The sequence below is a fragment of the Gekko japonicus genome, unplaced genomic scaffold (genome assembly GCF_001447785.1).
Source record: "Gekko japonicus isolate JY-2015 unplaced genomic scaffold, Gekko_japonicus_V1.1 scaffold120, whole genome shotgun sequence".
Lineage (NCBI taxonomy): Eukaryota > Metazoa > Chordata > Lepidosauria > Squamata > Gekkonidae > Gekko > Gekko japonicus.
This window is the reverse complement of record NW_015175973.1, coordinates 1,338,607-1,356,139: the sequence shown is the minus strand read 5'-3', so window position 1 is coordinate 1,356,139 and position 17,533 is coordinate 1,338,607.

Sequence of the window (17,533 nt, the reverse complement as noted above, 5' to 3'; positions counted from 1 at the left end):
GGTGGGTGGGTGGGTGGAAGGAAGGAAGGAAGGAAGGAAGGAAGGAAGGAAGGAAGGAAGGAAGGAAGGAAGGAAGTGTTGCAACTGACACCATAAAGTTCATAGAGAGAGTGGTCTAAAGTTAGCACACTCAATGGGAAAGATGGCATCTATGAAATACAGAAGATGAATGGGATGGATGAATACGTTGCCCCATCTAGAAAGACTTATTTTTTTATCCACATTCCCTCCCTTGGAAGCAAAGGGTATCCTGACCAAGGCTAATGTATGCTTTTTATTCCAGAGCTGAGTCTAAGTCCAGGGAGAAAAGTCTGAATAGGATTCTTCCTCCATACCCAAATGTCCAGTAGAGTGCTGCAAGTACCAGGAGCCCTAGCAATCCCAAGGCCCCAACATTCTTTGCATTGAGCCAGGGAGGAGGTCTTCATTAGGGATGGGCATGAACTGGGAAAATATGGTTCGTTTTGGTTCATGGTTTGTGGCATACCCAGTTCATGAGCCACGAACCGTCATAACCTTTTAGGCACCAAATAAAACAGTTTGGTATGTGACGTTTGTGATACAGTAGAATCTCCTCAGCATGCTAGAGACACCAAACTCACAGGGAACCTCCGGCTGACTCTTCACTACATGCTCTGCAAGTTTAGTAAGGATTGGATTTATGGGGTTCAAGTTACAGCCCCCTAAAGAAGGTGCCACTAGGGCTTTCTGGGGAAATGACAGGTTCAGGAGGCTCAGGAGTGTATAGAACAGACCCTGTACAAACTAGAGACATCAAACTTGTGGGGAACCTCACCCTTATGCTCCTCTACATGCTCTCCATGTTATGTGCATATTGGACTTCAGGAGTATGAGTTAGGGCCCCTCAAAGAAGATGCCCCCAGGAAAGTGCTTTTGGGGAAAATATCAGGCGCAGGTTCAAAAGTGTATGGCCCCCCTGCAAGCTACACACACCAAACGCACAGGGAGCGTCACCCTGCCTTTGATGTTTGGTAAACATTTTGATAGAGCATAGACAGTCTGTCTGGTAATGTATCCATTCATGAACTGCTGCAAACTACCACGAATTGCTTAAAAGATTGTGGAAAGTTCAGGCAGGTTGACTTTCGTTCATGAACCAGTCAAAATTCATCACGAACTTTAGTCCGTGAGCCATTTTGTGCCCATCCCTAGTTTTCATTTTGATCTAACCCTAATTTGAAGTTTTTAATGCAAACTAGCTCCCCAAGCTCTGACATGTCATTGCAGTCAGAACTTCATCTGAGAACTGTGGACGATATCAGTCCCTTGTATTTGCCAAGTACACAGAACATGGAAACCTGCATAATAGTCCCCTACAGCCCCTTCTCTCTATGCTTTTGCCTGTAACATGTAGTTGGGACCTCAGTTCCCATTTTGAAGAAAAAAATGGTCCTGGTTTCAGACTAAATAAGTGTAGTCTCTGTGTACTAAATAAAAAGGTAAAGGCAGGGGTCATTTCCTGTGGGAGCGCACAGGAGTGGAGCTCCGGCAGTAAGGAACCCAGGGGGCGGGCACATGCAACAAGCCCCACCCCCTGCTCCCAGCAGACCTCAGACAGAGCAAGAAGCAGCCAGGTAAGTTGCAGAGCCCCCCCCCCCCGCCACGGCCTCTTCGAGTCGCACAGCTCCCGCGTTAGCTCCTGCACCTCTTTTTCTATGAAATGACCCCTGGGTAAAGGTAAAGGTTCCCCTGCTCAAAAGCCAGTTGAGTCCGACTCTAGGGCTGTGGTGCTCATCTCCGTTTCAAAGCCGAAGAGCCAGCGCTGTCCGAAGACATTTCCGTGGTCATGTGGCCGGCATGACTAAACACCAAGGCGCATGGAATGCTGTTACCTTCCCACTGAAGTGGTACCTATTTATCTACTTGCAATTTCTTGCTTTCGAACTGCTAGGTTGGCAGGAGCTGGAACTAGAGACGGGAGCTCACTCCGTCATGCGGCAACTCGGGTCTCGAACTGCTGAACTACTGACCTTCCACAGCCTGTAGTTCAGTGTCTTAACCACTTGAGCCACCGCAGCTCCTGTGTATTAAATACTTAATACTAAATACTGTCTCTGTGTACTAAATACACCAAAGGATGCCAGGCTCGCTACAACCAGAGCCAGGGCTTTCTCGGTGGCGGCTCCGCTCTGGTGGAATGAGCTCCTGGAGGAGATCAGGGCCCTGCGGGACCTTATGCAGTTCCACAGGGCCTGCAAGATGGAGCTGTTCTGCCAGGCGTTCAATTAGGAGCCGCCCTGGGGAAGAATGCCCTGCCCCTTGAAATTCTTAAAGTAGCCTGAGTCATCCATACAACATTTGATCGGGATCAACCATTAGGATGGCATGGAAGTTTGAGTGCCATCTCAGACGTAATGTTAATTGATATCTGTTATTGGAAACTGGATCATTATTGTTAGCACCTTTTAATACTGTGATTGGTATGGTTTTAGGATTGTTATTTTATTTATTGTTGTTTTAATGCTGTTGTAAGCCACCCTGAGCTGGCCATGGCTGGGAGGGCGGGGTATAAATGATGCAGTTGAGACCATGCCTGCGTGCATAATCATTATATACGGCAATCTGAGTGTGGGTTTTCCACTGTTTACTATACAAGCTGGGCTGGAGAATATGATCCAGGTAAAATTGCAAGTTCTACTTCTTGTGTATAATAAAAATCAGTCATCCTCACAGACCTATGAACAGGAAGTCTACTAAACCATGGCATCTACCTATCCTATTGAATTAGTACACATGAAAGTATCTTTGAAGTAATGTGTTTGTGTATGTTTGGTGGGGGGGAGTCCTCCACAAATACACAGAGAATGGTTCTTCCCAGCTGGGTAGGAGCTCCACAAACTGTGTACTTATTATTGTTAGCTCTCACATTTGCGTGCTAATTTGCTGCCATTTGTTGATCTTGCCGCCTTGATCAAATCTCAGCTTCACTTATGCATCTTAACTCTGACTGGTCCTTCCTGACGGTTCCACAAACATGCAGCCCAGGGCTTTTTTTGTAGAAAAAGCCCAGCAGGAACTCATTAGCGTAATAGGCCACACCCAGCAGGAGAAATTCATTTGCTTATTAGGACATACCCCTGACAGCACAGCTCATTAGCATATTAGGCCACACACCCCATGTTCACAGAAGTGTGGTCATCCAGACACACTCACCTTTTGCTTCTTATTCTGTTTACCGTGTTTGTTGTCCAAACCCAGGGCTTTTTTATAGCAGGAACTCTTTTGCATGTTAGGCCACACACCCCTAATGTAACCAGTCCTAATGAGTTTCTGCTGTTGGGTGTGGCCTATTATGCTAATGAGTTCCTGCTGGGTGTGGCCAACTCGGGAGCCAGACGGAACTCCGTTCCTGTGCGTTCCTGCCCAAAAATAGCCCTGAATTGCACCCCAACTTCCTGTATGTAAGGCTTGAAGAAATTGTGTTTCAATGTGTCTGAGGGAGTGTGCTTGCACACGAAAGCTTACATCATAAATCAAGCTTTGTTGGTCTTAAAGGTGCCATTGGACTCAAATGTCGTTGTGCACTGGTGTGTTACTGTCAAAGCTTCTTCAGGCCTGAACTGACTATAGCAATTCTGTTCAATAACTCTCTTCTACACTGTACTGCGGGGGTGTCACTGCGTGTTTCACACCGTGCCAATCGTGCTCATTTGGGGGGAGAAAAATTATTTCAGATTAAAATAGCCAGAATTCCTCTGAGGAAATCTAAAACCGCAGTGCCCAATAAGTGTTTCTCTAGCTTTCTGACATGCTTTTTAAAACAGAAACGGGAGGAAAAAACCATCCAGCTACAAGGCCAAGTAATGCCACTTCCATTACAAGTGGCAATCAAATCATCCAGAGTTTTCAAGTGTTGCTTGACCTGCCTTGGAGGAGGAAGGTATACCCACAGCACTTTATGAAACATTAGAGGACACGATGACTTTTAGAAAACTTGACAGATCTGGGCTGCTGCCTTCAGTCCTTGAAAGACTAGCAGTAAGAAGAATGTCCTCTATAGGCATGTATTCACTTGGCTGGAACTGTGTTTTCCTGAGATGTGCAGAACACATTGGATATGTGGGTGGCCTGGTATGTGCAATGTGGTACCCATAAGCTGACAAAGATTCCCATCTTTCCCCTGAGATCTTCCAAAATGCCTCTCTCCAGCTTGCTTCATTGGCTCTGTTAACTCAGCTGTTGTTTGTATGCTTTTTTGGGGGGGGGGTGCTACATCTCAAGGCTGTGTCTTCCACCCACCTAACTTATTCAAGCCCACTGCAGGGAAATGAACAGCCCTGCTCGTGAGGAGAGACACAGTGAGGGGACATGGAGAATAAGATATTCTGAAGACCCACCATGAGATGGATTGACCCAACGTGAGATGGATTGGTGTAGTGGTTAGGAGCGCGGACTCTAATCTGGGAGACCAGGATTTGATTCCCCACTCCTCTATGTGCAGCTGCTGGGTGACCTTGGGCAAGCCACAGTTCTCTCAGAGCTGTTCTCTCAAGAGCAGTTTTCAAAGAGCTCTCTCAGGGTGTCTGTTGTGGGGAGAGGATGGGAAGGAGATTGTAAATCACTCTGAGACTCTGAGTGAAGTGTGGGTTATAAATCCAATCTCCTCCTCCTGCTGCTGCTGCTCCTTCTCCTCCTCCTCCTCCTCCTCCTCCTCCTCCTCCTCCTCTTCTTCTTCAGCACAATGGTGTCACATCATACAATGAAAACAGGGTAAAGAGGCATGTCTCCTAGAACATCTAGTATAGCCTTTATCCCTCCCTTGATATCCATCACTTCACACAATAGAGCTACATCTGCACATGGTTGGATGTTGAGTTACTGTTGAGTTAAACCAATGATTAGCAACTGGATTACATTGGCCACACAGGAAGACTCAATTGTGAATGACTGCTATAGCACAACTGCAGTGCAATATGCAAAGCTGTATGGCTACCTCCCTGGTCCTCCTTTGCCACGGGGCTCACCAACACCTCTATCTGCCTAGCCTACTTGGATAGTGTTCATTTCTCCACCTCTTGTTCTCCCCAATAAAGGGCTGTCAGTCATTGCCTCAGGCTCCTACATCTGCCCAGTTTCTTTCCCCTCATCTACATCGCTTTGTAAACCTATCCAAAACAGTGTCGATGCCCTGTAGGTATTAGTGTCACTCTGTAGGAGACCAGAGTTCAAAATATCCACAATTGTGAATTTGCCAACTTTTGCCAATTACTCTCTCTCAGCCTGACCTACCTCCCAGGGTTGCTGTGAGGAAACAATAGACGGAAGAGCCCTGCTGGGTCAGACCAGTGGTCCATCTGGTCCAGCATCCTGCCTCATACAACAACCAACTGGTTAATCTGGAGGTCTAACAACAGTGGGTAGAAGTCAAGGCCTTCCCCTAATGATGCCTTCTGGCACTGGTATTCAGAGGTTTGCTGCCTCTTAACATGGAGGTTCCTCTAGTGTCCATGACTAGTAGCCACCAATAGACCTATCCTTCAGGAATCTGTCTAATCCCCTTTTAAAACTGTCAGTGCCTGTGGCCATCACTACATCTTCTGCCATTGGAGTCCACATTTTAATCACTCATTGTATACACAAGTATTTCATTTTATCCGTCCTGAGTCTATAGCCCACCAGTTTAGTGGATGCCCTCAAAATCTGGTTTTTGGGAAAGGAGAAAGTTCTCTCTGTCTACTCACTCTTCCTTATGCATAATTTTATAAACCTCTATTGTATCCTCGCTAGTTGTCTCTTTTCTAAACTGATAAATGCCAGACTTCTCAGCCTTTCCTCATAGGAAGGGTGCTCCAACCTTATCTTGGTTGCCCTCTTCTGTATTTTTTCCAACTCCGAAATGTCCTTTTTGAGATACAGTAATGACCAGAACTGAACACACTATTCCAAATGAGGCGGCACCACAGATCTATACAGGGGCATGATAATATTAGCTGTTTTATTTTCAATCCCTTTCCTAATACTCCCCAGCACAGATTTGCCTTTTTCACTGCTGCAGCACAGTGAGCTGACACTTTAAATGAAATATTCACTACAACTCCAAGATCTCTTTCACTCCCCCCCCCCATGCTGTCTTACAACCAGGGGTCATTTTGTAGAAAAAGAGGTGCAGGAGCTCATTAGCATAACTCATTAGCATATCTTATTTGCATATGCCACACCCCCTGACATCACCGGACGTGGGTCAGAAGGCAACACCCACCACTCAGGCTCCACTGGACTGTTTTGGATTGCTAGCTATTGGGGGGGGGGGACATGCAGATCTGTCCTCGCAGAGGAGGGAGAACTTGTACCTGAATAAAACTTGGTCTTAAAGGTGCCACTGGACTGTTTTGTACTGGGGGGGGGGGCTCTGCAGTGTACCTGGCTGTTTCTTGCTGAGGGCTGCTGGGAGCAGGGGGTGGGGCTTGTTGCATGTGCCCGCCCCCTGCGCTCTTTACTGCCGGAGCTCCGCTCCTGTGCGCTCCTGCAGGAAATGACCCCTGCTCACAACTGTTTTGGCAAACAGCTTTCAGAACACATGTGCATGTGCAGACATAGCCAGTGAGCTTTCCCAGAAAGTAATTGTTTTTCTTAAGGACAACTTTGTTTATAGTATTGATCTCACTAGGTTTATTCATAAGCCATGCGGGATCATGGCCACACTGACTTGGGTATGCATATTCATCTGAACAATTCACACAAAAACACACATAAACTCAAATGACCACTGCAGGCCTTGCATAGGACTTCGACCTATGGAAACTTATGCCACTATACATTAGTCTGCCTTCATGGTGTCACTGGATATTTTTAGGGCTGTGCAAGACTGTTGGCTTTTTGCCCTGTTGGGGTTCCCCTGTGTCCAAGGAGTCCAGTTCTGCCTGACTTATAGAAGAACCCATTTTGAACCCAAAGCAGGCTGTTCACTTGCTACCAAACATCACAAGTGCTTGTCAAACTATGACCATTCAGTGTTTTCCAAAGAACTCCGGACATAATCTGATACTTGGTGCCAGTTTTTCTGTTGATTTTAGATGGCTTTCCATAATGGGCGAAGACCGCAATGTTACTTCATGTGTTATTGGTACCCTCTGTCTGTGTGCATACAAAGTTTTGGGAAGCATTTGATCGCTATTTATAGATATCAGTCCTCTCATGGACTATCAGACGATCAGTCTGTTTACAACATAATCAAAAAACCTCTTCAATAACTAGCAAGAATTCCACATTTCTTAGCAGTAGTCATTCCATTACACCCCCAGTTTCTATTTTTAGGATTAGGAAAACACTTGACTAATTTTCAGCCCACTTTGTCCTTAATTTTGGTCATTTCCACACTGCTTGATCAGCCACAATACATTCCATATGGCAGCTGGGTTTAATAAATCCAGGATTAAGAATTCAAGCAACAAAGACAGATAATTCTAACTCCTATTGCAGGTAAATAGCCATCAAGAGGAACTGCATCAAGGTGATTGTAATAGCACCCAACTCGACAGCAGAAACACTTCACAATACTGTGAACTGCATTCCACACTCAGGCATTATTAACAGCGGTGTGGGGAAAAGGCCATTTCATTTCTCAGATCCATTGGTTCCATGCTCTGTGTTTATTATGTCCAGGAGACCGGCCCCTGAAATATGCATCAGGGGAGCTGTATCAGACGTTAACACGTCAAAAGTTTTGTTGCATAACCAAGAAAATGGAGGCCAGTAAAGCTACCTTTAAAAACCTCAAAGATGCTGTCTGCTCATTCACTCTCGTCTTCTGCACTGTAGTACAATTGCACACATTTAAAGGATCCTGTAAAGATTATAAACTCTGGGTAAGTGCTAAAAAAAAAACCCTTTAGGGAGCCATCAATTTAAAGAAAGAATTTTTATCAGAAAACTGGTTTGATGTGGTACTTTTATCAGAAAACTGGTGCGCTTATCTAGGGAGAGATATATCCTAGATATCCTAGATATCATATATATATATATACACACACACACACACACACACACACACACACACACGATAAGATGTCTAGGAGATATATGTATCTAGGATAAGCGTCTCAGTTTTCTGATAAAAGTAACACATCAAACCATGGGGGAAGTTAAATTTCTCTTGAAGACCACACAATTGAGGATAAATGTCTTATTCCTGTGTATGGGCAATGAAAAGATGTATGTGTTTCTACCTGACCATTACTGCTTTTCAGGGCCCTGTCATCTGAGGTAAAATGGTGGCAACCCAAGGAGGCCTTCTCGGTCATGACACCAAAACTGTGGAATTTACCCCCCAAGGGAGATTTGTCTGTCCCCCCTCGATCACTGGCTCCCACCAATGAGTGAAGACTTTTGTTTCTTTGCTTGTTTTCATTTGGCATTCCCTTATTGACCCTCCTTCCTGTTTGTTTTAATAGATATTTTATATATATGAATTGCTTTTTTTAAAATGGATGCTAATGCCATTTTTAACTGTTTGCTGCCTTGAGAACCCTAACTTTATTTCTCTCTCTCTCTCTCTTTTTTTCCCCCCCTTTATCAGGGCTGATTTCACACTAGAGCTGCCTTGATGTTGCGCCACCGTCTGCCCCAATACTATTGGTCAATTTCACACCAGAAGCTGCGGGGCTGCATTTTGACTCGCGGCTTCGCCCGATTTCCCCCACAGTTTCGTGATCCTGTTTTTTGAGGATCACAAAACTGCGGAGGAAATGGGGGGGAAGCCGTGAGTCAAAATGCAACCCCGCAGCTTCTGGTGTGAAATTGACCGATCGTATCGGGGCAAACGGCGGCGCAACATCGAGGCAGCTCTAGTGCGAAATCAGCCAAAGGGTGCTCCACTGCCCAGGAGCTCCCTCAAAGGCCGAAGGATCCAGAGAATAAGGCAAGAGCAGTCTGGTCTTTTTTAGAACCTGTTCTATAATAATTGGAACAAGAATGTGTCCAGAAAAGGTGCTTCTGGCTGGCTCCGATACCTGTTTCTAGAGCTGATGGGATTCTTTCTTCTGGACACACAAAATGCCGTGCCGCTCCCCCTCCCCTTTGAATTACTTTGATGCTTTTGAATTACCAGATGCTTAGACCCCCAACATGGAAACTTCATTCAGCCTGACTTGTATGGATAAAGCTATAGCCGTGTCTGTTTCCTCTTTCAGTTCAGCCTCTTGTCCCCCACCCACATCCCTTGTGTGGATGTGTATAATATGCGGCTTTCTTTAGTCGGCTGGCCAGTGCTGAGTACTGTACTGAATAGTTGTTATTAGTTTGACTGCTTGAGGTAGCTGATCCTGCAGCCCAGATATTTGTATTATTTCCCTCACAAGAACATAAGAAGAACCTTGCTAGATCAGACCAGTGGTTCATCTAGTATTATTCCCCTCACGAGAACATAAGAAGAACCTTGCTAGATCAGACCAGTGGTTCATCTAGTCCAGCATCCTGCTTCACACAGTGGCCAACCTGTTGCCCTGGAGGGTACAGAAGCCAAGGCCCTCCTCTACTGTTGCCTCCTAGGACTAGGTTTCAGAGGTTTACTGCCTCTGAATAAGGAGGTTCCCTATACTCACCATGGCCAATAGTCATTGATAGACCTGTCCTCCATACCCATGGCCATCACTTCATCCACTGGCAATGAATTCCACAATTCAATTATACATTGAATAAAGATGGATTTCCTTTTGTCTGCCTTACCTATTGCCTATCAACTTCATTAATTCCCATCCGAGTTAGAACATAAAAACATAAGAGAAGCCAATGTTGGATCAGGCCAATGGCCCATCCAGTCCAACACTCTGTCACACAGTGGCCAAAAATACCAGGTGCTATCAGGAGGTCCATCAGTGAGGCCAGGACACTAGAAGCCCTTCCACTGTTGCCCCCCCCCCCAAGGACCAAGAATACGGTGCATCGCTTGCCCCAGACCAAGTATTGTAGGAGAGGGAGGGGAAAAGGTCCCTCAGTCAACTTTCTCCACCCAGTGCATAATTTGAGTAATCTCTACAATGTCTCTCCTCAGCAATGTTTCCTTCTAAACTAAAAAGTCCCAGAGTCTTCAGCCTTTCCTCAAATGGAAGAGATTCCAATCCCCTACTCACCTTGGTTGCCCTCAATAAAATTGATTACTGTTTTCACCGTATCTGGATTCTCAATATTCTTTCAAGGCTTGTAGAGGTACAGTGTAACCATGAGACTCCATGTGGAATCATTATTAGTATCGGATTAGGATCTGGGAGACCTTGGTTCGAATCTCTACTCTTCCATGGAAGCTTGCTAGGTGGTCCTGGGCCAATCACACATTCTCAGCCAAATCTACTTCACAGGGACGTTATGTGCATAAAACAGAAGAAAGAAAAATGAGACTGTAAGTAGCTTTGGGCTTCCATGAAGAAGAAAAGCAGATCTTAATATCTAAAGAAATAAACATCATTTATAGCAGGTATGTCCAACAGGTAGATCGTGATCTACTAGTAGATCGCGGAGGGGTCAGAGGTAGATCACCAACCCCACTTTTTTGATGATTGTTTGGTGGTATTTGATTATTGGTGCCAGTATGATGAAAATGTCCGCAGTTCTTTCTGGATCTTCGTCTCTCTGTTTTGTTTTTGTTTATTTTGCTTACCAGTAAATGACAGAAGGTGCATTATAAATGGGGGGCAGGTGGTGGAACCCAACTTTAGTGGGTTAAAATCTAATTTGAAACTAATTTGAAACTTTATTTTCATGGTGGTAGATCACCGGCACTTTTGGTCAGAAAAAAATAGATCACTACCTGTTCGAAGTTGGACATGCCTGATTTATAGCCATTACATGGGATGGCTTAGTACAGCCCAATCTCATCAGATTTCAGGAGCAAAGCATGGTCAGTACTTGGATGGGAACCCTCCAAGGAAGACTCTGCAGAGGAAAGCAATGGCCAACCACCTCTGCTTCTCACTTGCCTTGAAAGCCCCTTGCTGGAGTCACCATAAGTCAGTTGCAACTTGAAGGCATGTACATGTGTACATATCACCATTGTATGGGACCCTGCCCAAACCAAAGGTGTTCCTCCGAGCCAGTTGTAGACCTTGAAATAGCAGCTTCTTTAGCATAAGAGTGAAAGGCGGCAAAAGGAAAGTTTTCTTCCTTACACTCAAGTTATCTGTTGTGAACTTGAGCTCCATTTTGAAAATGGGTCACCCTCACATTGACACACGTGTACAGTACATGTGTCTACTGACCACATGTAGTAACACCCCATATATATCTGGTATACAAGTACCGCAACAGCGCAGAGCCTTTTCTCTAGCAAGATTCAATGTAATATCATCAGCAATCATGCATGGGAGATATAACATTATAGTATAGGAGGATAGACTTTGCCATTGCAAACTTTCGCATATTTGTTTACATTGTCAATTTTATGTGGATTTACGTGTTAGATATTTAAACTCTATCTTAGCTAACATGACAAACCTTCCTGATGCTTTAAAAGTACACCGTCTTCTAAATGACTCTGTTCCAGAAATATCAATGAACGTAGCCATGTTTTTACAATCAGCAATAAAACTTACAATGAGTAATTGTTTTATCCTACATTATGTTTTATATGTATGCTTACACTTGGCTTTAAATGTGTGTGTGTGTGTGTGTAGTAATCCTTTTAACGGTATTTTATGCCAATAAAGGTCAACTGATGATAGCAACAGCTTTTCTCATACACAAGTTCTATGAAAGACTCTGGTCATTAAACTCTGCAGCTCAGGGGAACACCCCCACCCCCACCACTATCCAACCACCTGGGAAATGTGGGGGAACCTTACTACTTTATGGTAAAGACCCCAGCCTTGACCATAGGCATGCCAAAAAACACCACACACAGGTTTGGTAATTCAGATGGTTAAAACATGGCCCGGTATAAAATCTTTCTGTTGGCAGTGGTTCAGCTTTACCTCTTTTCATGGAAGCGAGGCAGTGTCTTCAGAGAGAGCAGACAAAGTAGCGGTGGTTTCTTTCCAAGGAGAGGGAGTAGAATCAGGACTCACATCTGCCTGAAAGCTGCATTTTCTGTACTAGAAGGCCTACTCTGTAATCGCAGATGTGTGCAGGTGAATGGTGGTTATTCACTGGTGAAGAAAGGCAGTTAGCGTAATCTCGGAAACATTCTTTTATTACTTCATGTGCTCCGCAGCTGAGCCCTGGCATAGGAAACAGACTGTAAGGATTAAGCCCTATCTAATCCCCAAGCAGAGACTTGTTGAATGTTCTGCCTTTTATACTGAAGTGTGACGCAGACCCATAAGTCCCACTATGCACCTTTGTCCAAAACGCCATTGTATATTTTAAAGCAATGCAGGACAGACTACTGCTGAAAGAGCCAGCATGGTGTAGTCATTGGAGCATCAGTCTAAGATCTCAGAAACACAGGTTCGAATTCCCACCTTGCTATGGAAGTTTGCCAGGTGACCTTGGGCCAGTCACGCAATCTCAGCCTAGCCTATCTCGAAGGAGGAGGAGGAGATTGGATTTATACCCCACCCTTCACTCCCCGAAGAATTCTCAGAGTGGCTTACAATCTCCTTTTCCTTCCTCCTCCCCACAACACACACCATGTCAGGTAGGTGGGGCTGGGATAGCTCTTTTGAGAACTGCGTGTAAGAGAACACCTCTGAGAGAGCCATGACTGACCCAAGCTCACACCAGCAGCTGCACGTGGAGGAGTGGGGGAATCGAACCCGCTTCTCCCAGATCAGAATACACATTCCTAACCACTACACCAAACTGGCTTGTTGTAAGGATAAAATGAAGGCATGGAGAATGATGTAAGTCACTTTTGGTCCCCATCAGGGAGAAAGGCAGGGTATAATTGAAGTAAATAAATAAATAAATTCAGCAGGCAGGGTAGGGTAGTGTAGTGGTTAAAGTGCCACACTAGGACAGGGAAGACCCAGCTTCAAAAAAAACCAACAACCCTCTCAGTTACAAACCTTAGTAGATGACCTTGGGTCAATTGCTCGTGTTTCAGCCTAAGCTACCTTCCAGAAGAGCAGCCCTCCTGGATCAGACCAGTGGTCCATCTAGGCCAGAATTCTGTTCCACACAATGGCCAACTGATTGCCCTGGAAAACCAACAAAGAAGGCATGAAGTCCAAGGCCTTCCTCTGATGTCGCCTCTTAGCACTGGGTTGTTGGTGGATCTCTTCTCCATGCAGTTATTTTGAGGGTCAAAAGAAGAGGGCAGGGAAGAACATGTACACAGCTCTGAGCTCCTTTGAAGAAGGTAGCAGGTAAATAGATCCTTCAGCAACATGAGGAAGGAAAACATGTTCAGACAGCGATTTCACATGAGAATAGCAGCACAGAAAAGATGTCACAGTTTTCCTCGGAGTTACGTCAGAGCCCATGTATACACATAATAGCCTCTCAATCCATCTCTGTAAATTACATGTGCTCAAACTCTCATTCTACATGTAGATTTTCTTTTCCCTGTGTTTAGCTCTTCACATTTATTCTAGCTGAATTTCACCTTGTCGTTTCAGCTGAGTTACTGAAATGTCCTTTCCTGTGTCACTTTAAAACACAGCGGATTGTGACAATAAATTTCACGTATCACCCACCCTGGAGTCTGATGGTATCCAAATTCAGTTGTCCTAGGCCATTAGCAAATGGTTCACCAAGCAAGAAAATTCAGGCAATTCTTTTCAAAGCTGTCCTGGGAACTGCTCTTGTCCATCCTCCAGGATTTCATTTTCATTCCCAACTTGAAGGTCTCCTGGGAGACTGGTGACATGTAATTCCCATGAAAGGGATGCCCAAGGAAGCAGAATACATTGGAGGCCACAGGAAATTCATTTATTTTAAGCATTGGAAACTGACAGTTGTTTCCTGTCTACCAAAGGCTTTGGGAACCACCTTCCAAACATTCTGATCAATTTGATATCCTCCACGTAGGAAGATCCGAACTGTAGAGTAGAATGATTAAATCACAAGAGAAGATGTTAAGTACATTAAAAAGTCCATCTATTAGAAACGTGAAATGGGATCACAAGTACAAATAAGCAGCAGGGGGCAGTTTCCTCCATACATTCACTCCTCCAAACTTCACTTGAAATTCTTAGATTTATTGTGCAGAAAGATCTTCAAAATTTGGCTCCTACTTTTGTTTTAGGCCAACTCTGTAGAGGGTCTACATGGCAGTATATTAGTCTGAATGCAGACTTTTATATAAAGAAGCAATTACAGGTTTCATAAATTGGAAGGAAATCATTACATTAAACATTTTTTCTTTAATTTTTGCAGGCAGTCCAAACCCATTGTTTTGGTGAATCACAATCATCTGAACATGGATATTTCTTTCACTATGGGCTTGGAAAGACATTGTTTTTCATGGGGGGGAGGGTTTCATACAAAAAAAATTTATGAATCTTCAGTATTTGAACAATCAATAAATCCTATAATGAGGGAAATTCCCCACGCTTGCGATTTTTAAAAATGTATTATTATTGTTACCGGATGAGGTCCTTGCAAAAAAAACAAAACCCTCCAATGTTCTTTAAATGTATGTACAGACAAAGTGCAGAATTTATTTGAACCCACTTTTCCTTTCTATGATTAGATCATTGGTTCTGGTGATTTATATGAAGATAATATTAAAGGATAGTGGGTCTCCAGTAAGCATAAGCAGATGTGTCTAGCACCGGCTATAAAAAAGAACATTCATTACAAAATAATTATAACCATATTGCATGTAGAAATTAATCACAGTGATCAGGTAGGAAGGATAAGCCTGGACTTTCAGAAAAGTGATGCTTTGGGGGGAAACACGTCCCTGTGATTTAGCATTAAAATGCTAATGGTCGGATAAATATCACAAATGTGTGTTGGAAGACAATGCATTTGGTTAAATTGTTTATTGTCCCAGTACTGTGGTTTGATGGGGAACAAGTCTTGCATGGAATCTTGAAGCAGTGGAATGTGTGTGGGGGGGGAGAGTAGAAAAGAGCACAAGGAATTGCTGGGTTTTAAAAAAAAAATCAAAACCTAACGCTGCTCTGCAGCTCGTGAATTATTCAGCGCATCAAACTGCCTGTGGATAATTAAAAATGAGCCATTTAAAGATAATATGTTCTTCACCCAAGGCATCTGTCTTTGTTTTCGTTTAGGACTGGCCAGAGATTTAACACCCGGTTCAACTTCAGCAGCCCAGCCCGCTTTCAAAAGCAGTCCTTGTACTAATCAGCTCTTGGCAGCGTTTGGGGGATGAGGGGAGGCGGGATCCAGTCCCCATCCTGAAAAAGCGGTAGGCGTGTCCTGCATTCCATGGAAGACTTTCCATGGATATTATAAAAACCCTGGAAGGTGGAGAGCGATTATGTACAAAGCATCCACATGTACAGGGATCTAGGGATACGTTCTGAAGTGTAGTGGGTTAGACGCGTAAAGAAAGCACGGAAACTGATGTAGTGATCAGCATGGCTTTACTGGTACACAACAAGACTAAAGACTAACGGCCGGCAGGCCAACTATATACACAGTCCAGGGGCTTCCCCTGGTCCCATTGGTGGGTTTGAATCTCCCGCCAAGGTCCCATTGGTTCCCCCCAGTGGAGGGACTAGAATCCTAGTCCCATTGTTGTGCCGGACTGAAGCTCAGGAGTGTGCGCTGACCTCCGGTGGCGGTCAGCGGACACAACATCCCTCCCCCCATAGTCCGGGCCCTCCCCTAAGTCACGTAGTCCTTTAAGTACGATGGGGACCGTCGTACTCTAGCTGACCGTCGAGGGGTGGCCCCTCGTGCTTCCGGAATTCCGACCTCAGGGCCGGGTTCTGAAGAGGGAGCTGGTGCTCCTGCTTCCGCCGCCTCCGGAACGGGGTTTTCCTCGACCGAAGCTGGGGCCGTGGGGCCCTGTGCCGGGTGCTCCTCGGCTGGCAAGTCCTGTGCAGTCGCCTCGGGTGTGGTCTCTCTAGGTTCCGTCTGCTGTCTCGTCTCTTCCTCTGTCTGGGACTCCGGTAGCACTCGCTGTCTGAGCTGGTCGATGTGCCTTCTCCATATCTGCCCGCACTCCATGGATACCTCGTACATCACGGTACCCAGGGGCCGGAGTATGCGGCCCGCAATCCACTCCGGACCGCGGCCGAAGTTTCTGGCGAGAACCGGGTCCTCTGGGAAGAACCCCCTTGGTGCTTCCCTCTGCTCGACTGCGTTTCTTTGGTCGGGGGCCCGGTCGGGGTGCAGGCGGTCCAAAAGGATCGTTGGCTTTCGACCCATCAGTAGTTCTGCTGGGCACCTTCCGCTGACAGGGTTGGGAGTCGTGTGCTGGGTCAGGAGGAATCTGGCGATGCGGCATTCCCATTCCCCTTCCACCATCCGGCTCAAGGCCTCCTTTGCGGTTCGGACCATTCGCTCCGCTTGGCCGTTGGTTGCGGGGTGGAACGGCGCTGACCGGACATGTCGGATCAAGTTGCTGCTGAGGAACTGCTGGAATTCCTCGGACGTAAAAGCCGTCCCGTTGTCCGACACGATGGTGTCCGGCAGCCCGTGTGTGGCAAAGAGTCCTCGTAGGGCGCGGATGGTGGCTTTTGCGGACGTTGCAGCCACGGGGCTTATTTCCAGCCACTTTGAGTAGGAATCCACCGTGACCAGGAACAGCCGTCCCTGGAATGGCCCTGCGAAGTCTATATGGAGCCGGGACCACGGGGTACGGGTGGATTCCCACGCCTGCGCTGGTGCCCCCGGTGGGCTGGGTCTCACCGCCTGGCAGGGCTGACAACGCTTGACCCATGCTTCCACCTCTGCGTCGATGCCGGGCCACCAGACGTAGCTTCTTGCCAGCCCTTTCATCCGGACGATGCCCGGGTGAGCTTCATGCAGTGCCTGGAGGACCCTCTGGCGTAATGCGTGTGGGACCACGACCCTGTCTCCCCATAGCAGGCATCCCTTGTGTGCAGAAAGTTCGTCCCGCCGGGTAGCATACGCCGCGAACTCAGGGTCTGTCTTCTCAGGCCACCCCCTCACCACCCAGCCCAGAACCCGGGATACCACGGGGTCCCGAGCCGAGCGGCGGGCAATGTCCCGCGCTTGCAACGGGGCCTCCGGCAGGCCCTCCAGCTGAAGGACCCGGAAGGCTGGGGCCGGGTCCTCAACCACCTCAGGTAGTGGGAGGCGGCTAAGAGCGTCCGCGTGGCCCATGGCTTTCCCGGGGCGGTGCAGGAGCAGATAATTGTAGCCAGCGAGGAAAATAGTCCACCTTAGGACTCGCGGCGAGAGAACCTGCGGCGTCCGGCGGTCGGGCGCGAAGAGGCCGAGGAGCGGGCGATGGTCTGTGACAATGGTGAACGGCCTGCCGTATATGTAGTCGTGGAACTTCTTGACCCCGGCCACAATTGCGAGACCCTCCCGGTCGATCTGGGCGTAGTTCCGCTCCGCCGCAGAAAGGGTTCGAGAGTAATAAGCGACCGGGACCTCCCTGCCGTCGGCCAAACGGTGAGCCAACACAGCCCCGACCCCGTAAGGCGAGGCATCGCATGCCAAAACCACCGGTAATGTCTCATCAAAATGGGCCAGG